The 23,238-nt window shown below is 41.9% G+C and overlaps 1 long non-coding RNA gene across 1 annotated transcript; it reads left to right on the forward strand.

Annotated features, from left to right (window-relative positions):
* Nucleotides 1–612: 612 nt before the first annotated feature.
* Nucleotides 613–20,539, forward strand: LOC147200895 (uncharacterized). Its single transcript, XR_015101700.1, has 2 exons — nt 613–751; nt 18,717–20,539. It is a non-coding gene; the product is annotated as an uncharacterized LOC147200895 (long non-coding RNA).
* Nucleotides 20,540–23,238: the final 2,699 nt, after the last annotated feature.

Here is a 23,238-nt window from a genome sequence, read left to right on the forward strand (position 1 = left end):
ATGTCTCTGAACTGATAAATCTGAATATATGGTAAGAAATCGAAACGCCTAAAACATATAGAGAGATCCTTGTTTTACGATGGAGTTTCATTCCCACAGAGGCAAAACAGGTAAATTACACTTTGTATTGTTGACATCTTCTTTGAAAAGATTCTTGGCGGAGGTATTTCCCCGCCGACAAACTGAGGGACTAAGAAAGAAAGAGAGAGGCTCGGGAGTACCAGGGGGCATGTGATGTGTGGCAATAAGTGAGGGTAACAGAAAAAGTGATTGAATACAGAACCCCCCCCCCCCCAAAAAAAAACGAGTTGTTAAGATGCTCTCTCTTGTATGACAGTAGGTGACAAGATAGAAGGGTCATAACACACCCACCCACCCACACACACACACACACACACACACACACACACACACACACACACACACACACACACACACACGTATAAAGGGGTATAAAGGGATGCCCTCTCACTCTTTTGTCCTCTTACTTTTTGTTGTGGCACTCCTGTACCTCATTATTCTTTCTCATTCTCCTCTTCACCTTCCCGCCCAACCACACTCCCCTCCTTCCCGTCCTCTTCCTCTCCTTTCCTCCTACTCCAGCTGCTTAGCTCCTTCCAGTCCAATCTCATTGTCCTTAGACACACATGCGCATCGCTACCGTTTGTGCATGTGTCTGAGTGAGGACAAGGGGGTGCAGCCGGTCATTTTGAACACGTCCATTGAGCAGAGAGTCATGCTCGCGTCCGAGGTGAGTGTTTTCCCTCTTTATTCAACTTTTCACCATTTTGGTTTCTGTCGGCATTTAAGTTTGACTTCAAAATATGCATGTTGCATGTTTTTATATCATAAAGACAGTGTGAATAGTTGATTTTTCTTCTTTAACACTATTGCCTTCCTCGAGTGTGATGATTACTTTGATATCGTTGGCATTAACAGAGGTCAAAGGGGTCGAAAGTGGCTATTTTCTGGCTGTTGAATTAGATGCGACAAAATTGTACCTTGTCCACTGTGTGTATGTGTGCGCGCATGCATGCACTCGTAGTCAGAGGGTGCACTTGGCTTGGCTCTGTACGTGCTCTGTTTCAGAATTAAGAACTATAGCGCTAGAAGTCTTTTCTCTTTCGCTCGTTCTCTCTCACCCACATACATGTTCGCATTCCACTGCGGATTAAAATATTTCCCAGCAGGGTTTAAGGGTGAACAGAAATAGATCTAATTCTAAATCAGAACCCCAAGTTCAACTCAAGCTGCCTCACCAACTTCCCTTTACAGGCAGACGTTTCAACACTTTCTCACCATAAAAATAACAAAACTCTGTTTGTGTTCATTTACAAAGCAACTGTGGGGAATAAGGAATTAGTGTAAGTTAAAACCCGAGAAACACTGTCGACACCTTTGTCTTAGTGCTGCACATAGAAAGTGATTTTTAATCACCACAGCTGCATGTTACTGATGAGAATGTCCCCAATTCCTATCCTCCGGGCCACAAAAAAAATTAAGTGAATAAAAAAGTACAAGTACAATAAATAAAGCACATTTGGACTGGAGAAATTGAATCTGGTGATGAAACACGTTATGACACACCAGCTGCCTCCGACAAAGCCTGAAATAGATGAAAAAGTGGTTTGCAGATACGGAGAGTTCAAAGGAATGGGCCACGTGCTTTCATACTGTGTGCGTGTGAGTGTGTCAATTAGGGAGGGAGTGAAAGAGACGGATTGGAAAATTGTAAAAAAAAAAAAAAAGAAAAGTATAATGAATGTTCAAAACAAAAAAGAAGTTGCTCTGAATGTGCTGCTACCATTGAAATCACACATTCAAAATGCTATGTCGATTGATTTGTTTTGTTTGATCAGTCCACACATGCCACGTTGCATGGCAATTAGTTCACACTTTTTTTTTAATGTATAACGTAACTCTCAAGATCTTCTCTGTAAAAATGTTTAGTGTTCACGTTTTGACCGCTGTGCTCATTAACTCTTTTATTCCCCATGACGTATAAATACGTCAAGAAAAGCCACTATGACTGCCAACCCATATTTATACATCATTTCCTTTTTGTTTGAGTAGTAGAGTATAGAAGGGTCTGACGGAGCCTCTGACTCAGGATCAGGCTTGTCTGCATTGTAAATCATTTAAAATCTGTCAAGTGGCAGCAGGTGTAAGTGATGAGCCAGGATCATGCTGCAGAACAAGCAGAAGTTGAGCGGGAGGGATGCAAGGGCGGAGTTGTGGAGTATCTTAGAGTCGGGTGGAGTAGCGTGTGGTTAGTCGTGAGTGCATTCAAACCAGTAATGATGGAGAAATGAAAACAATCAACCTTGTGAGGAGTGCTGCAGGATGCTTTCATCCACGCAAAGGTAAGAATTGGCCATCAAGGAGGCTCTGTGTGCACAAACATCGTCTGCCTCATGCAAAAGCCACACCGCGGCAAAGGTGCAGTACCTTCGCAAAGACAAGCGAAGTTAAACCAGAATGCGATGTAAGACATGTTGAGTGGCCTTGTATATGGGCAATTGTTCATTTTGTATCACACACACACAAAATATGCATAAATTGCAGGGTGAAGGGGACACATATGCACGTGCACATGCACACGTGCAATGCACTTGCACACCCAAACATACACGTGCACACACTCACCGGACTCATTTTAACTTTTGTTCAAAGTTCTGTAGTTCAATAGAGTGCATATAAATATGTTTGCTATCAAAAATCCTTTTTGTGGTGCCGTTTGTTGTTTTGTAGAGGGAATGTCTTATTTAGATGTTGGAGAGGTCACAAAAGAAAAAAAATAGTGGTGCCATACTTGGAAATAATGCTTGATTTTACAAAAAGATCTATTTCTCCATTTTTTTCCTCAGAAAGTGGAAATCTGATGAAATTTGGCTATTTTATAATGCTGATTGCTCAAGAGCGGGAAACGATCAAAACAAACGTTTCAGCTGAAAGAAGAGAGTCTCATCTTTCTTTTAGTCGGCTGCATGTTCATATCGCAATAGAACAGAATAATCCGTGGGCCTTGCAAATCGAAATTCAGTAAACCGGCTGGGATAAATGGCTGGGATTCTATTCGTTAATTAGATGTCGTTTTGCCTGGCTATACTGAACACATGATTCTAATAATTCCTCCGTTGTCTCTTTGGTGCATAATGCCACCTACTGCATCGGAAGCACAAAGCTTTTCTATATGTAGGCAGTGCAGCCCACTTGAGCAACCCCGCTGTATTCAGCCCCGCGAACAGACACAAGAAACAGGTGGGACATGTTTCTGTTGGATCATGGTGAGTGCATTGATTTGTTAAGCACTGTTGAACCATCACCCAAGATAGCATTTAGCATTTGTTAAAATAACAACACATGATTACCAGATTGACTAGCGATTAATTTTTTTTTATAAATAGTTCCTGGTGAGAATTTATTGTCAATGTGATTTGCAAACACTTGAATTTTGCACAAAGACAATCTCTTTTCGACAAGGACCGTATTGGCTGAATATACAACGGTGTTTTTGCATTGAAATAAGACTGAAAAAGTGGGGGTCGTCTTACATTCGGGGTCTAGACATTATACCCATTCACGACGCTAGATGGCGCCAGATATCATTGAAGCGAATGCTGAACTTGACTCCCCCTGTCACGAAGAATAAAAATAAAAATAGCGGTAGCATGGGGGTCGTCTTATATTCGGGGTCTAGACATTATACCCATTCACGACGCTAGATGGCGCCAGATATCATTGAAGCGAATGCTGAACTTGACTCCCCCTGTCACGAAGAATAAAAATAAAAATAGCGGTAGCATGAAGAAGAAAAATAAAAAATAGCAGTAAGAAAGAAAAGGGAAGAAAATAATAGAAGAGATAACAGAAAATGGAGAAACATAGCGACAACCTGGAGAAAAGTGGGTCGAAGATCGGCCAGGTTAACCGGCAGCTGAGGAGAAGTTATGATGTAATTTACATTTCAAAAACCAGAAGCCGTTCATTTACAAATGTGATTGCACTTTAGTTTACATATTTAAATGTTCAGATGTTAAGATTTGAATGAGGCAAAATAACATGCATTTCCTCTCAAATATATTGTTATAATCATTTGTTTCAGATGTACTGTAATTATTTTCTGTATAAAAATAAATTTGGTGTTAAAAAAGTCTTTTTTCAAACTTGAGTCTTGAAAAAGAGGGGGTCGTCTTATAATCAGGGCCGTCTTATATTCGGGCCAATACGGTATGCTGTAACTGTTTGCAACATGCAACTTTTTATTTCCAACTGGAGTGCCTGCACGTCTTGGGCCTCAGGCACTATGGTACGCCCATGAGACAGAGTACTTTAGATGAAGGACATCCCGGGAACCTTTTCAGTAAGTTTTGGAGTTGATGAATCAGGAGAGAAACCAAGTCCAACGAGCTTGACATGAGTTCATTCTATGAGCTGGAGGGATGTAGCCAAAGTGCCTGGCACGGAACGACAGCAATCCCCAACCAGTACGTCCGCTCTTTTAGCATAAGGATGATGTCCAGAAGCTCCCTATTGCTATCATCATAATTGTGTTAGGCTAATTCTTGATTAAACGCTTAAGGCAAACTAATGTAAATTCAGGGTAGGGGGTCCACACAAAAGGTGCTTTTGTGGATGTAAGCTTTGTAAAGCCCCTTTCCCACTGAATTAGGGGTGTTTTCCAAGGCAGTATTGAAATCTAAAAATATTTTTCAAATTAACTCAAATTTTTACAGAATGCATTGAAACATCAAAATTGTATCAGATTTTTTTAAGATGTTCAACACTGCAACTGTTCACTTTCATTGAGCCAGACTTAGTAGTTTTGAAAATAATTACTAGTAAAATTATATCTAGATTATTTTACCATATTATTGACATGAGGGACTCTTAGTGGGGGCTGTACACTACTGTATGTAGTGGGGTTCTGCATTTGCCTTGGACCAGGCAGCCTGACACAGTCAACTTTTGGTTAGGGGCTTGTGCGTTGATGAAAAAACGGCAGCCCGTAGCTGCGAGAACGCAAGTGATTTTACCATCACCACATTATACGTATGTTCTGGTCATACATATGGTTCAATTTGGCACTAAGTGGGACTCCCTCACATTTGGACCTTGTCTTCTCCAATCGATTATGAGGGAACGGGGCCGGATCCTCCAAACCCGTCACTATCCCTTGCCTCTCTGCTTCGTGGCTGTCCCTGATTCCATACTCGAAGCACAATTCAGGATTTTAAATTTTGAAATGGAGGGAAAGCTGAACCCTTCTGTAGCGGGACAACTCTATGAATGCTTTCAACCTGTTTGAGCAATTTGACCGAAGATTTTCTTTTAAAGAACTGGAACAATTATAATATGGATGTAACGAGTGAGAGGGCTTGAGGCTCTTACAATGCCATAGATTAATAAATAAATAAATAAATCACTCCAGTTTGCACCAAGCCGTGACACCCATATAGAACGAGACGATGCAGGTACACATATCGTTGCACCTCTACTAGAGAATACATACATGTCAATGCAAGATTAACAAAAACCTGAACATGGTTCGTTAATGGGTTAGCCTGCACTCATGTTTTACTGTCTTCTCCTATTTTCTTGTGTCTGGTTTTATTTCCGAGGCCTTTTCCTTTCAGCTCCTTAATCATCACCACCCTCCCGTTACTCTGTTTGTTCTTCCCATGCCTCATGCTTTCACTCTCCTCTCCAGCCTCTCAATTACATCCATCCCTAGAGGTGAACCTCTATGTGCAAGCTGTAACAGACAATTTGAGTGTGTGTGTGTGTGTGTGTGTGTGTGTGTGTGTGTGTATGTGTGTGTGAGAGAGAGAGAGAGCGTTCACATGCAACATAATAATATATGACCTATTATTAGCCAATCAGGTAGACATTTGGACACTCAGTATACAAAAGAGTGAGATCGGCTATAAGAGATCAAGCCCAGATGGGAGCTGTGTGGAGTGGTACATTTGTAATTTATGTGTATTCACACTGGGAATGCTGAGGAGTGTTCCCTGATTAGACGTGAGTCCTTAAGTGTTTCTCCTCGACCTCCTCTTCCTCATCATCATCATCATTATCACGGCATGAGATGCCCAAACTCTTGATTCCCCCAACAATGTTCCATATTTTGCAGCAAGCATTTCTCTCGGAAGCAGAACATTGTTGAGGATTGTTTGACGGTCTAATTAATAACTCCAGTATATTGAGTATCTCTTCATTGATGACCCGTTACTGAGTTGCATACACAATTTTCACTGCAGTTAAACACATTTAGGAATACATCTCAGGATTTCTCTGTGAGGCTAAACAATGACATTTTTTTTTTTAGACAGATAGATTCATCATTTTTGGATCTTTACACACACACACTCACACACAAACATATATATATATATATATATATATATATAATATTTGTTTTTTCAGCACATTGTATAGCATTAGTCAAAAGAAACTTTTACAAAACCAAATTGAGACTTCCACTGTCTATATAATGTGTATCAGTAAAGTTCCAGGACTAGTGTCACGAAAAATGTATTTCAAGCCCATACCACGAGTTTTCCCCTTCAACTAGCACATTTAGAATGGAATCATGCGCTGTTTGGTTCAGAATTCAGACATTTTGTCGCTGCATCACCATGACAACGCAGCTGCTCACAATGCCCTGAGCATCCGACAATCCCTGGAGTGGAAGAATATTTTGTCTCCCTCCACCAACACAACTGATTCAAATGATCAGGATCATTGTCAGGCTTCGACTAAGCTTGCTCATGAGCTGCAGCCAAGAGGTCCAGGATCACTTTGGATAAACTGCAGAGATCCACACCCGAGGTGGGGGAATCTGTCCATAGGACCACTATTCTTCGCACCCTGCATAAAACTGGCTATTATGGAAGAGAAGTCAAGTCAAGTCAAGTCAACTGTATTTATAGAGCACTTTCAAACAGCCATCGCTGCATACAAAGTGCTGTACATGGAGCAATTTAACATGCACAATAAACAGTAAGACAAATCGGTAATAAAGGCGGTAGAAAGCACCAAACAGTAAAACCAAGAACAAATCTAAGTCATGCTGAGTCGAATGCCAAAGAATACAAGTGAGTTTCGAGGAGGGTTTTGAAGATGGGCAGCGAGAAGGCTTGCCGAATGTTCAGTGGGATTATGGAAGAGAAAGCAAAGAGGAAAAAAAAAGGCCAGTTTGAAGTTTGACATAAGTCAACTGGAAGACACAGCAAACACGTGGAAGAAGGTGCTCAAGTCAGGTGAAATCAAAATTGAACTTTCTGGGCAAAATGCAAAACTTTATGTTTGGGGTAAAAGTAACACTACACGTCACCCTGAACACCTCATCCCCAATATCAAATACAGCATCATAGTTGGAGCTGATCTTCTTCAGCAGTGACATGGAAGATGGTGAAAATTGATGGGAAGCTGGATGGAGCCAAATACAGGGCCGTTTTGGAAGAAACCCCGTTGGAATTTGCAAAAGACCTGTGATTGGGATAGAGGATTAGCTTCTAACAAGACAATGATCCGAAACATAAAGCAAAACCTACTACGAAACCTATCTAGACATGAGAATGACGAAGTCAAAGTCCTGATTTGATTTTTATTGGCCAAGACAAAGTCCCAACCTGAATCCAATTGAGAGCCTGTGGAAACTGCGGTTCACAAACGCTCACCATCTAACCTTATGGCTCATGCTCACAAATCGAATGGCTTTGACAATTCCATCTGTCTCTGGAATCCCTCCTCTGACATTTCATAGCACAATTTTCTGGCTTTGTCTTTCACACTGTTAATGTGTACAACTGTTGTGAGAATTCTCTCAGCTCTGATAACTCTTCATTTGTATCTCTCTCATTGTTGCTCTCTCACAGCTCACACTTCATTGGTTTACAGAGACATGATCATTCAGTAGTTTCATATCTCCACAGAGGACCTCAATGTTGGCCAGGGATGGCGATAGTGCTACTGAGACATTGTAATCCCTCTGGTCCCTCCCTGTCTGGCCCTTGTATAACCTTATTCGCTAAGGGTCACTTTCTGGTCGCTGTTAATGCACCTAAAGTCCATCACAGCTTTGCATCCCTGATTTTCTGAGGTCCTGATCCTGCTCCATGATATGATTGATAGATTTTGGAAAAGTCTGAAAAAATTGAAATCCACTTCTGCTCACATTGGTCGATGTCGCGCCAGGAACCAATCACGCACCTTGTTTGAGTGGGCATGTACAAAGTTGTGGAGACACGTCAGCTCTTTGTTCGGCATGCAGAGAAACCTCTCTCGTGCGTGAATATGAAATAATGCGTCTTTCCGCAATATGGGTGCCGATATGATATGTATTTTTTATAGAGAGATCTTTAGACATTTCTTTCGAGAGATAGAGAGACCAAGAGAGATATTTAGAGAGGGATCACCTTACTTAAGTAGCTGACATGGCTTCCGTCTACAAATAAAGCATTTTAAATGTGAAAAGTCATAAAATGTAGAATATATTACAAATACGAAATGTATCTTATTACAAAAAATACATCTTACTACAAAAGCTGACAGTGGGCCTTATATCCGATGCACCTTATATATGGATCAACATTCTTATTTCTAGGACGTAGTATTTTAAATGTTCTGAAAGCACTTTGTTCCAGCTGCAGCGGTTGTGAAGGCTCAATATAAATAAAGCTGTATTGTATTGTATTCCTTTAGCGTAGCTCCATCTAGTGGATGTATAACGCAACCGCAGCCACTATTGTAGCTTCTATTCTGTGCACCTTATAATGTGGTGCGCTCTATATATGAAAACAGTTTTAAAATAGGCCATTCATTGAAGGTGCGCCTCATACTCCGAAGCGCAGAAAATACGGTTATTTTAATATTTCACAACTCTCCTGGGTGTATGTCACTCTTTGCCCAATGTCAACTGGGATTGGTACTAGCTCGCTGACCCAATTGAGGACAAGCGGTTTTGAAAAAGGAATCGAAGGATGATTATAATAATTTACAATTTGACGTCACTAAAAGAAATGGAGGAAAAAAATCATTCTCAAGGATACAATTGTCTGCTGTGCAAAGCATGTCTAAAATATTAAATCTAATTTACTTATGGATTGTGTAATGACCTGCTTGTCTTGGAAAAACTATATATAGTGTTTTTAAGACAGGGAAGTGACACATAAAGCATGGCATAGAGATTTCTGTGGAGCATTGAACTGTGCATTAAGTATTAACTGGATTATTTTATGTATGTTTGGCCACACACATGAACAAGAGCTGAGATTCATTTGTGGATTTACTACATGCGAATAATTCTTGGATAATAGGCTTTTGAACAGTTTTGTGCCAGCACAGGTGTGTGTGTGTGTGTGTGTGTGTGTGTGTGTGTGTGTGTGTGTGTGTGTGTGTGTGTGTGTGTGTGTGTGTGTGTGTGTGTGTGTGTGTGTGTGTGTGTGTGCGTGTGTGTGGGAGAAAGATGGCGGGGCGGGGTTATCGTCGGGTGAGTGGGTAGCACAAAGCCTAAGCCTGTGGAGAAGACAGAGCACTCCTGTTTGTTAAGTCAATAGGTTCTTTGTTCACGCTGCAAGGAGGACAGTTTGCCACACAGACTACGACTCCATCCTACTCCACAGTATACCTGAGCCCCAAGATCATCTTTGTCTCCTGTTCCAGCACAGATCAGTTAACAACCCATCACTATCTGTGAACCAAATCTTTACAGTGCACATATTTCATATATGTATGTGTTTCGGTATACCTCTCTGTTTCCTTAACTCTTATCTAGTTTCTGAGGGTGTCCTGGTGGGAGGGTTTGTTTCATTTGAAACCTTGACAGAGGACGTTTTGTTTTAAAGAAGGGAGTAGAAGACAGCTCAAAGGAGCGAGTAATCATGAGGGGAGGGTTTATAGGGGCCGGGGTAAGAATGTAACAGTTTCAGGTTTTTTACAGGTACCTCATAAAAAGTTCAGATGACTAGGACAGCATTATGGAGAAACGGGGAATACATTCTGAATACATCAGAAAAAAAAGATTGAGGAACAAGAGGAGATTATCCGTTTTCTTTAACAGTATCTGGTCTCAGAATGAGACTGAGAAAAGATTCATGCTGAAACAGCAAACGTCACCTGTAAGTAGATAAAAAAAGGTATCGCTTCATGCTTTTGGAATTATCATTGCTCATATGAAAAATGCTTTTGGATTTAAAGTGTACTCTGTTCATTTGACAAAGTGCAAGTATTATTGATGATGGCAGAGTAAATAGTCCCACTGGTGGCTTTGTTAACGGACCAGCAAGAGTACTTCATTTTCATTAATAGGATATGTTGAGTGCTGGAGGTTTTGGAATAGCTTTGTTTCACATCAGCATGATTCATAACATGTTTTGGTGCGACTGAGTATGTGTGTGTGTGTGTGTGTGTGCATGTGTTTGCATGCATCCCTATAGCAGGCATTGTCTTAAATAATAAAAGCGATAAAAATAAAGTTTGGAACATTGCTGACCTGTTGACATGGGGAACACGATCAGCATAAGGATTCTGTTCTCAGACTCAAAAGATTATTCTGCCCCGCAAAACAAATCCCGGACAAACTGCTTAAGCAAAAGACTAAGACAACAGTTGTAGGCAGTTGATGAAGAACAATTTGCAGTACCAATTCTAAAGACTGGAGTACAAAGCCATTTTAATTTAGTCTGAATTGTACATTCATATCATAGCTACTGGACACCACACAGTGTGCTGCTTGTCACATAAAATATAAAATGCACCGATTGTTGACATATCCAGTATGCAGTCACCTCTACCCAAACAACACTAACAAAGACATTTAAAAAAAAAAAAGAAAAAAAAGACACTGTAAACCTAAACTACCCCAGGAGAATCAGAAATTGAATTGGGTCTGAAAATATGTTTTCAACTATTTAAAAATGGTTGACAAATTCTTTAAGATATGATGCAATTACAAGACAGACGCCAAAGAAGATTTTGTTTGGTTGTAGTTTATGTTGTGTACAATACTTTGTTAGAGCTACGGCTGTTGAAAAAGTACCATATGAATAAAGTTGAGTTGGGTTGAGAGAGTTGAGCATACCATACCTACAGCAGGGTTAGTGTACCAGCCGAGGTTGCGATATTGCTAAAAACAATTGAAATGATAAAAAGTAGGCACTTATGGTGCAGTGGTTCACTCGCCTCATTTAGGTGCGGGAACCGCGGGTGTGTCCACTTAGGGACAGTGTGAATGTGAATGAGAATGGTTGACTGAAAACGAGTCCAGGGCGTTATTCGCCTTTCAGCAGAAGCAAGCTGGGATGGGCTCTTTATCCCTGTGACTATGAACAGTACAGAAGATGGAGGGATTTAGATCGGGCTTATTTTACAGTGGTCAGGAAGCAGGCAAGCATCTCTAACAACTGGTGGCCATTGTATTTCTTCCAATTTCAAAGTTCTCGCAGTTGAGCTCCTGCCTCAGATGGCAGAATATGGAAGGCAGATAAGAGGAAAATCGGAATTTCATGGTGGTTTTTTTTAACCTATTTTTAGTTTTCCTACGTAACTAGGCGAGGTTTACATACAGTATATATTCATTCGTTCATTTGCTGATCCGCTATATCCTCACAAGGGTCACGGGAGGGTGCTGGAGCCTATCCCAGCTGTCTTCGGGCAGGAGGCAGGGGACACCCTCAACCGGTTGCCAGCCAATCGCAGGGCACACAGAGACCAACAACCATCCGCGCTCACACCTCGGGACAATTTTGAGTGTTCAATCAGCCTGCCATGCATGTTTTTAGAATGTGGGAGGAAACCGGAGTACCCAGAGAAAACCCACGCGGGCCCGGGGAGAACATGCAAACGCCACACAGGAAGGCTGGGATCGAACCCACGACCTCTGCACTGTGCAGTGGATGCGCTAACCACGGGCCCACCAAACATAATCCGTTCCAGAAGGCTGTTCGAAAACCGATTTGGTCGAAAACCGAAACCACGCTCTTTAAAAAAAAAAAATCTTTATTGAACACATTTGCTGACAATGGAACACTGCACGAGGAAGTGTCACTTCCTCGCATCGTCACTTCCTCTTGTAAGGAAAGCGAGAGGAGTCAAGTGGCGCATTCAAGTGCGCTCAGTTTGGTCGAGAACAGAGACGTTCGAAAACCGAGGTTTGACTGTACTGTGTTTATATATATATATATATATATATATATATATATATATATATATATATATACTGTTTACTAATAACAATACTTTAAGAGTACAGTACAGTGTTTGAGTTTTGAGTGGTTTAGGTCCTATTTAGCTGACAGAACCTTCTGTGTCAGCCTTGGCTGCTCTGAGTCACGCACTGCTCCCCTGTCATGTGGTGTTCCACAGGGCTCAATTCTGGGGCCTCTGCTGTTCTCGCTGTATCTGCTCCCATTGGGTTCCATCTTAAGGAAACATGGTATTCCCTTCCACTGCTATGCAGATGACTGCCAGATCTATGTCCCACTGAGCAAGAAAGACGCCTTCTCATTAAGGCCACTCCTATCCTGTCTGGAAGAAATCAAAACCTGGATGGCACAAAATTTCTTGAGATTCAATGAAAAGAAGACAGAGGTGATATTGTTTGGTCCCAGTGGCCCTTGTACATTCCATCCTGTAGACTTGGGCCCCCTGTCTCCTTATCTTAAGTCAACAGTCTCAAACTTGGGCCTTAAACTGGACAGTGATTTCAAACTCGATCGGCAAATTGGTGCCGTTGTTAAATCCAGCTTCTTTCACCTTAGACAGCTGGCCAAAATAAAACCTCTCCTCTCACATGAACACTTTGAGATGGTAATTCATGCCTTTGTCACATCCCGGCTCGATTACTGCAATGCCCTTTACTTTGGAGTCAGCCAGTCCTCCATTAAGCGCCTTCAGCTGGTCCAGAATGCCGCCGCTCGCCTCTTGACTGGTACTCGTAAGAGGGAGCACATAACTCCTACTCTGGCATCCCTTCACTGGCTCCCCATTCATTTTAGAGTTATTTTCAAGATCCTCTTATTTGTTTTCAAATCTCTGAATAATCTCGCGCCACCTTACCTCTCTGAGCTCATCCGCCCCTACACACCTGCCCGGCGCCTCAGGTCTGTGGACCAGACTTTATTAGAAGTACCAAGAACTAAACTGAGGCTCAGAGGGGATCGAGCCTTTTCTGTTGCTGGTCCCTCTCTCTGGAATGACCTCCCACTAAACATTCGGCAAGCCTCCTCGCTGCCCATCTTCAAAACCCTCCTCAAAACTCACTTGTATTCTTTGGCATTCGACTCAGCATGACTTAGATTTGTTCTTGGTTTTACTGTTTGGTGCTTTCTACCGCCTTTATTACCGATTTGTCTTACTGTTTATTGTGCATGTTAAATTGCTCCATGTACAGCACTTTGTATGCAGCGATGGCTGTTTGAAAGTGCTCTATAAATACTGTTGACTTGACTTGACTTGTATACCCCCATGTATTTGCAATTTGGCATTCGTGACTTTACATATTGACATTTTTTGGGTGGATGAGAGTCCACACATTATAGTGTCGCCTGGTATGTTTTTGCACTCCTGTATCTATCTCTCGAAAGCAGTGGTTCTTAACCATGTTAGAGGTACTGAACCCAACCAGTTCATATGCACGTTCACCGAACCCTTCATTCGTAAAAAATGATAAATTCAAGACATTGAATAAACACATTTTTTAAAACCAGAAAAAAAGTATTTAAAATTACATGGCCTAAGTATAGTTTTTTAAAATTGTATAACGTGCTATCACGCCAGTCACACGGTGATGACTGTGCGAACTAAATTTCCCGCAGCACTAGTTGGACAAGCAATGTAATGTGATCATCTGCAGCCAGTGATGGCCAAGCGGGTGTGTCATAACTAATTGACATGTTCAGTCATGTGTGTCTAAACTTCCATGGCAGAGGATTCATCGAACGCATGAGACCGATTCACTGAACCCCAAGGGTTCGATCGAACCCAGGCTTAGAACCACTGATCTAGAGAGAGAGAGAGATTAGCTTTAGCAACGACAACTTCCGAGCACAACGGTTTTGTAGACAGCTGTGATGTGAGTGTGGGATTCATCAGAATGTGTCGGACGTACTGTACAACGCGGGGATAATTTTGAGCTGCATTTTCCATGCATGAAAATTGCTGATGTATATCATATGCATCGTAAAATCAGTGATAGCACTAAACAATGAATGGGTTGTTTATCACATGCTGTACAGAAAATCTTTACAGTGACTGGCAGCTTGCTTGTTAAAATTACATGGCCTAAGTATAGTTTTTTAAAATTGTATAACGTGCTATCACGCCAGTCACACGGTGATGACTGTGCGAAATTCAGAGGTGCAGGGTTCGATTCCAGCTCCGCCCTTCCTATGTGGAGTTTGCATGTTCTCCGCATGCCTAGGTGGGTTTTCTCTGGGTACTCTGGTTTCCCCCCACATTCCAAAAACATGTGTTGGAGGTTATTAATTTACACTCTAAATTGTCCTGAGAGGTGAGTGTGAGCGCGAATAGTTGTTCGTCTATGTGTGCACTGCGATTAGCTCGTAACCAGTTCAAGGTGTCCCCCATCTACTGCCCGACGACAGGTGGGATAGGCTCCAGCATGCCCCGCGACCCTTGATAAGGATAAGAAAATGGATGGATGTTTCCTTTACAAAACTTAATTGACATGCTCTATTGAAATACTGTGAATTGATTTGACATTTGTTCACAAAAAAACTGTTACATCTGCAACTAGAAACGCTGATGTAGCTTTTTCTGCTACTTTTGTTATTTTATTTTAAGCTTAGCTTGTTCCATTTCTCTGTTTAGGAAGCTCCCGTGTTGTTAAGATTTCTCTAATGTTGAATAATTTGTAACTTAGCGGGCTGTAGGGGATTTCCAAAGTAGCTTGCCCTACACTGATTTGTAGCTGCATGCAGAGTGCTTTGCCTGCCTTTCTCTCTAGTTGCCTCGCTACGTTAATGTTGACTCATCAATTTTCAACCAATTAATAATACAGAAGGTCTGCAGGCTGTTGTTTTCATTTGCTGCATCTCTGCATGCCTCGGATATTGGCCGCAAGTAAAAACAGACCACAGCACAACTGAAGTGTGGCTTTGGACAGACTGGAGGAAAGAGGGACAGTCAAGTTGGGTGTCTCACACTTGTTGTAAATCCTCTGCAGGGCCTTGTAAGCTGTCAGACAAGCTTGGGCTGTTAAAAGCTGAGTGTTCCACTCTCCTGCACCTGTATGTGGGAAACATCGTGTGCACTGCTGCTAACACTGCGCTACCGTCTCGTTGCTGTGTTTTATGGCTTTCTATTCCTATGTGATTGACTCTACCATGTCACATAGGGTCGAAAGCCATTGGATACGGAGTGGGAAGTCTTCACACAAATGACTGGATGACTATATGAGGTGCGGGTTAAAACGAGGGGAGGGATCGGTTCAATAACATACTCTACATACAGCGTATGCAGTATGTGCACTCACACTTTATTGTAGATAAGTTTGGGCAATCAATTCTGCAAAAGGGTTGCATGAGAAACTGAAACGCTTGCCGAGGCCCAAGCCAACAAGCCAGGCCAACCTCACCTTTTTTTGATGTATTTAGAAAACATATCACACACCCTGGTATATATAAGTGGCCATTAAAATGACATCTTTACACTTTAAAAAGTCTAAGATTCATTTTGTGCACCAATATTCCAAATCCAGACTCCCAAATATGTAGATAAGTGGGAAGTGTAATATTATTGACAGTAATGTGTAATGATGCAGTGATGACTTATACAGCCAATACCGACCGTATTTTCAGGCCAAGTCTTGTTGTTCTTCCCTCCACCATAAAGGGCATAAGAATATTGGATCGCAAATATTAGGATCAATGTTGTCAAGTTTGTTTGTTTGTTTTTTGGAAAAAATATTCGCTGGCAGAATTGGAAAAGTTGCTAAATACAGCAAAAGTGTTACGTCGTCGGCAACATTGCACACACGTCAAGTCATAGCTCTTGCTTTCTGCTTCTCTCGAATTAGTATCCATACTTGTGCACATAAAATGAACACATAAAAAACACATGTGACACCCAAAATCAATCCCTGCTAATTGCCCAGGTACAATCAGAATGATGCATGCACATAATGCACACACCTAGACTGTGTCCAAATTCACAGGCCGCATCCTCCACGGGCCGTATTTTCGGCTGCATGACGTCACTTCCACCGCAACTCGACCGCACAAGGTTTCCAAATTCCAGAAAGACAATTCGCATGATGGCTTTTCCAACACCTTTAAAGACTCCTCCTCAATGTAGCCTCTGTGGACCACATAAACCGTGGCAATTTTGGACAGGCTTCATGTGGATTTGGACACCACATGCCGGAAGTGACATCATGCGCCCAAAATTGCAGCCTTTGGAGGACACATTCTGTGCATTTGCACACAATTTGAGTGTTTGTTCCATGCCTGTGTGTTTGTCATCCACTCTCCTCCACATACGTCAAAGTATATGCATTCCCCAGCCAGCCTCGCTGGCGTTGCTGATTCAGGTTGGTATTTAATGAAGCTCTCGGCTTCACCTTCAGTGTCTTCTAATCTCAGTGCTCTTTTGAGAGTTGTTGGTTGCACACTCATAAAAACTGTTAATGCTGTGAGCCTGAATACTCCCCGGTGCTGTTTGTGGGCATGTGTGAGGGAGCGAGAGACACAAAGAGACATGCCAAAAATGTTAAGTAACATATTAGAGGGAAAAAGAATGGATTTCTTTTTTGTTCACCTTCACTGCAACCAATATGCCACAATTCTTCTGTGGACTGTGTCTGTATGTCCAAGTATGGAAACTGTCCAATTCATTAAAACCCACTAACTTGCTCTGCATTGCGGTTTTTGTGTACTGCAGACAGAAACAACTGTGCTCCATTTTGGAACGATTTTCATTTGAGTAAAAGCCACATTGAAAATACATTTCAGCATTCCTAAGTACCTTTGCAATGGATATCGTGAATGTAGTGTCTTCTCCCAAACCCAAAGACAAATTATTCCGAGTTTGGGAAGAGCAATAGTTTGTTCACAAATAAGCAACGGTGGGCATTCTTTCAGTACTCGTCCATCAGTGACGGACACCCGTTCTGCTGACGAATGACGGGGAGACTTCAAAGAAAATGTACGAAGCACTGACGGAAGTAGGTTTTTGTGCGTCAGGTTTTTGTCAGTGTAATCGTCACTAACCAGATCAAGTGCCGATGGATCTCTCAGTACATCACTGACAGATGCTAAAGACTGACAGAAACACACCCCAACTGTCTCGTTTGTTTATGCTTGCGGGGTTTCGTAGAGAGGACTGCATCGGCCATAGACACTATGTGTCTCGTGTTTGTTTGCGGGGCTGAATTGAATACAAGCGGGGTTGCTTCCCTACTCTATACATCGTAGTAATATCGTAGTCAAAATGTTAATGCATAGGTTTTTATTACGGGTAAAGGATATTCCTTTTCATAGAATTCCGGGAATGGGAATATTTACTGTATATGGAAATGTTTTGCACTTCCTGTGCAGTCGGCGGCGCCATGCCCCAAAGAGCTGTAATCCACCAATGATCCTTGAAGAAAAAGACTTACATTTAAAGACAGAAGTAAGTGTGCAAGCTACTTGGATTGGATTTTACCCTTGGCCACAATGCAGAGCTGGATTTTAGTTAAGATAATCAATGTTAAACTTTTAATTAAAACTTTTGGGAGTTTTAGGAATTAAAATACAGAACCTGCTGGCCGCCACCTGTTCAATAGATTGGCAAATAAGTGTATGTGAAATGTAAGCGAGTTCTGTGTGTGTTTGGGCAGCCACCATGTGATGTAGATACATTCAAAGATTCCATGTATCACTATAATCAAATTGGATTTTTCATCTGTTGGGCGTCGAAGTGTTTTGGGGGGTTTGGGTGCTGATGGATTGAATGGCGAACTGGTGAAATCACAGTTTGGTTCAGCTCGAAAAAAAATGAAGGACTGACGATGACAGGCGGTTACTCAGGCCGCTGACAGATGATGAATGATGGAACAGCAAAAAATGCCCACCTCTGCAAGAAGTGACTAGCAAGCAGAACTAACCACAAATCCATTCCAAAGGGGAAAAACCGTAGTCATTCCCCAAATCATGCAAAACAATGAATGAATGTTGAATAAATAAATTGGGCTTTTGTCCAAGAGGTCATTAATACCGCTTGTATGTCTGCTCAATGTTATCATTGTTTTGTCAAAGGCCGTAATATTCTTGGAGTTGAACATTTGATTTAATAAGTATCTGTTTCAACTTGGATAATTGAATTTAATAATTGAAGTAACATTGTAGGACCTTTGAATGTTATAATTGAACCACTTGATATTCAAATGTAAAACCAATAAAGGACGATATGCTGCACATTCAGATCCTAACATCACTCTGAAAACGTGATAGGTAAATTCCAATGTTTATTCTTCTGACCTGTTTGTTCTTTGGAATAATGGATGCAAAAAAGACAGAAAAAATCAAAACATATGCAGGAAATTATTTGATCATCACTTAATTTGGGTCTTTTACATGACGGACTATGTTTTGAATTTCTCTTTTCTTTCCAATGACTGAAATGAAATGTGACTTTTATCACACCGCCTTATAACATCCACCCCTTGCTTTCTTTTTTTTCTTCCCATCTCCCGTCTCTCTTCTCAACAGGTCTACATGAGAGCGGCAAATTAGTCCGGAGATGCCCTTCACCTGTCTATGTTTTTGTGGCCTAAACAGCTTCTGCAACAGGTGGAAGGTGAAGAAAAAGCAGCTAAAAGAAGAGGAAAGTGGAAATGCAGAACAATGGAAAGATCCGGATACGTATGTGTAACAGGCATTACTGACCTCACCTTTACTTTAGAATGGTAACCAGACTTCAAGATGATGGTTAAGTGTTAATGCAGGATGGGAATCTGAATTTTTAGCACGTAAATGTTTTGGGTTTTTTTTCCGATTCTGGTTGACTTCCTCACTTATTTCAGAGTTACATGGTGATGAGGTGCCCGGTTTAAGATTTGCTCTTTAACTGTCTGCAATCAATGACCCCAAAAATGTGAGTTTTTGAATCAACTTCCCTTTTTGTTATTGTTGTACTGTATTACTTTGCGGTGGGGGCGGCGGGCGTCTACTTTTCCAATTTCCAATTTTATACCAATCATTTCTTGTATTTGCCAGTGCACTATATGGTGACGTGAAGTCAGTTTCATCCAGAAATCCATTATTTCTCTCGTCACACCTCTCGGTGATACCCCCGTTGCTCTTTTCGCGCCCTTAATCGCCATTCCACACCGAATTGGAACCAAAGCCATGCAGTGCACTAAACCTCCCGCATCTGGCGTGGATGTCAGTTCAACTTAGTGAGGATTCCAACTTGGTGACAGACTCGACAGCCATTTCCAAAGTCACCCGTGGTGCGTTGGAGCCCATCTTGATTTTCACACTGAGCTGGGCACGATCGAAAACTGAGCAGCTGTCCAATCAGCAGCGTCACTCAAGTGTAAAGATAGGAGTCAGGGGGTCAGAATGAGCAACAGGGTCTGTGAGAAAATCCCTCCTCGGACACCACAACATCTCAGTCTCACTAATAGAGAGCCAACTAATTACAAACACACAAAAAGCGCTGCAGACCCACCAATTAATGTCCTCCAGTGAGCGTGTCTGCCCCATAAATGCCACCGCAGTGCATATTCAGCTATCACTTGTTGTAATGCGTGAGTTTAGAGTGTGTATGTGTGCATCTCAGCTGCAACAATAGATTTTCAAGCCTGAAACAAATGGATAAAATGTCCATTAAAGCACAACGTCACTGCCTTTTCAAAATCCATCCAATGACAAAGATGCAGGCACGCACACACACACACACACACACACACACACACACAAGTATTGCCTAGGTCTCATTAGTGTTTGTGATTATGCATCACACGTCCAGTCAGGCAGTGGAGATGTAATTAACCTTTTCCAGCAGGAAACAGATGCCTGAATGTCGCACACACACAGACATACACAAGGAAACACACACACACCCGCTGTCAGGGAAACAAAGCCACCGTCACGGTGTCACGGAAACAAAGTCCCCAAAAGCAGTGCCTGGCACTCGGTGATAATTCCCCCCCCCCCCCCCTTCACCCCCCTTTGAATATTACATTTAGGGTTTTAGGGTTTAGAGAACAGATCAACGCTGCCGTCTCCACCCGGCCTCTCGCCTTTCTGACTGTGGACAGCCGCGATTGTGCTCATATGCAATTCTCCGTCAAATTGCAGATTGTTGACAATTACTCCCACCACGAGCTTTGAAATTCAACAAAGCTGAAGCCATTTCACAGTGTCGAACACCTATTATGATTCGCGGCGTTCTAACGTTGCTCTAATGAGGAACAGAGCGAGTGAGGGAATTGTGGCGGAAAACGATACGGAGGAAGACAGGATAGATGAGAGGGAGGAATGAATGCGGAAGATGGGGGTCGAACTCTCGACGAAGCAGTCACGCTAATTGGCTACAGCGGGTAACTTTCGAAGGTGGGGGGTGGTGATGATAGGCTTAGGGAGTGGGATAGCAACGGAAAGAACAGCCTGATCTGTCGGCATTACACTCGTTTAATGCTCACTCCATTTCACCTCATTAATGAGAGAAATGTTTGCATCCGTAATGGTGAGCGACTTGAAATTGGGAACAGTGCACTGCTCCCACACAGATGTGTGTGTATGAGGGGGGGGTGGTCTTTTCTCCTCCTTTTTTATGGATCACAGCGATGCTCAGGGATTATAATTCAAGGACAAAAAGATAAAAATAGACGGGTGGTGCACGACTTCTGCGTGAGTGGGATGGGAGGAGGAACGGTTGGAGGAGGTGTGTACGTGTGAGAGGGAGGTGACAGCGAAAATGAGTCCTGTCGCATTCGATTTGGGTCAAGAATGGGGGAGACGGACCAGAGGAAGAGGCGAGTATTGCAGACGGTGTGGAGATTCATCACTTGTTCCACCCTCGGTCTCTCCCTCCCTCCTCTCCTTTGAGACTTCATCACTTTATTTTCCTTTTCACACAAATGCGCACGCAGGCACATTCGCAAACACACACCACAGGAAGGGGATGAGGTATTAACGGGGAAAAAAAGGCTTTAAAGACAAAGGACCAGCAGCGGGGAAGAAAAAGAGCAGAAGAGAGAATATATAATGGGAGAGAAAGGGAGGCCAAACCTCAGCTAAGTTACATCTTATTAGAATATTCATTTCTGCAATTCCATCCAAGGATTTTTCCAGTATAATGAATGGATTTGAAGTGCTAATTCCAGTTCGACTTGAGCTCTAATCATCGTGCGCTTGTTTAACTTTAAAGCCTGTGTGCAATCATTTGGGGCAATGAAAATGTTAGCGGTGAAAGGAATCTTCAACTCATCGTTAATAATGCTAGTGCTGGGCGGTATGGGAAAAGCATCTTATGTCACGACATGGGCCAATGCCACGATGAAGTAGGTTTTTAGTTATTCTATGAAAAATTTGAAAACATACTATTAGGGATGAGAATCTATAAGAATTTTACAATTCTGATTCTGTTATTCTGTTTTTTTTTTCAATTCGTCATTGATTCTTTCTCGATACTTTTGAGGGGAAAAGAAGACGAAACCAGTAGACTAGCATCGACTTTGTTTTATGTCTTAATTGAATCTGTAAACAAGATACATTTTTTTAAAAGTAACATAACCTTACAAACCCAACAGTGTGATCTTAAGAAGTCCCCATCCAAGGAGAATTTGAAAAAATTGTTTCGAAAGTAGAAATTTCCAAAATACAAGCTAGATTATTCTGTGGCAATGACACAGTAATGTGCAGGAAAATTTCAACAACCATATATGACAGAAATATAACTACGTTCGCCCGTGACTGACACATTTTTCTTTTGCAAGTTGCCCTGTTGTTATCCTTTCTAGTAAAAGATAACTAAACTTTTGAGCGTGGGCCGTCAGCATATTTCTTCCTAGCTGTGTGGTGACGTCATTCGTACACCAAACTCTGAGAACCGGTTCTCAACACGAACCAAATTTTCAATTCCCATCCCTACATAGTATGACTGCTAACCGTTCTTTCTAATTCACTTTATTTGGAAGTGACAATTAAACCCACGCATATAAGAAATTCATAGTGCTGCAATGTTAACTTGTCAAATGCAAACACGACACAATAAAAATCCCTTTTCAAAGAAAAATCTTTTTTAACGAGCATAATTTAAAATTGTGAATACCTGTAGCCTTGGAGTGCACTCAGAGCAGTCAATCAACAGTACACAACATCCCTGTGCAAGCACAGCCAAGGTATCCTCATAAAAACAAAGGGAAGGCAAGCCCAGCGCTCACTTGAGCCGAATAGGAAGTGGATGTAGCCTAAGCCTGAACAAACATAACACGGGACAACAACATTTCCAATTCACTCATACTGTTTTTCTAATGACAAGAATAGACCCCATTGCAAAGTCAAACTGAACTATTGTGTTGTGTTACGTATCAATAGCTAGCTATAGCCATAGCCACTCATTCGGTTCTAGACGTTGTTTGTGGCATCCGGGCTAACACAGACTAGGCGGATTTTGTTTTTCCTTTTTCCTCAGCTGGTTCATGGATATCTTTGGTGACTCGCATCCTTAAGATGTTTGTGTACTCTTTTTGTTGTGTCTTCTCTTGATGGTAGAAGAGGTTTAAGGCACTGGAATAGGGTGAGGTGAGGGGAAACTACTTGTGGCGCAGCTTGCAGATGACCGTTTTCTGTCCCACGTCGGACCGCTTGAACCCAAAATGTAACCAAACTAAAGACGTCCAGCCTCTTTTCGGTATAGGTGCCTCTTAGCACATTGTCTCTGTTGTAATTGCAGGCATGACGGTTGTGACAAAGATGCCACTTATTCCACTCCAGTTAATGCTGTTTTTCCTCTCTTTCTCCTCCATGGTCGAATCTGCGTGTGTGTTAAATACCAAGCAGTATTCTGTCTCAAAATCAGGCGAGCTGCCGTTAGACAAACACCACAAAGAAGATGTCGCAAAATAAAACCAGAAGACTTGAATGGTGTGACGTTAGATGATTACATTATAAATGTACCTTCAGGTGGTATTGTCTGGTGGTTTATTTCCTCTCTTGTTTGTTTCACACTAAACAAGCTAATTACCGTAGTATGCTATTTCTGCCCTGAGAGAAAAGTCCT

Source organism: Hippocampus guttulatus, chromosome 8 (assembly GCF_054856545.1).
Source record: "Hippocampus guttulatus isolate MCC_2025c chromosome 8, RoL_Hgut_1.0, whole genome shotgun sequence".
NCBI classification, from domain to species: domain Eukaryota; kingdom Metazoa; phylum Chordata; class Actinopteri; order Syngnathiformes; family Syngnathidae; genus Hippocampus; species Hippocampus guttulatus.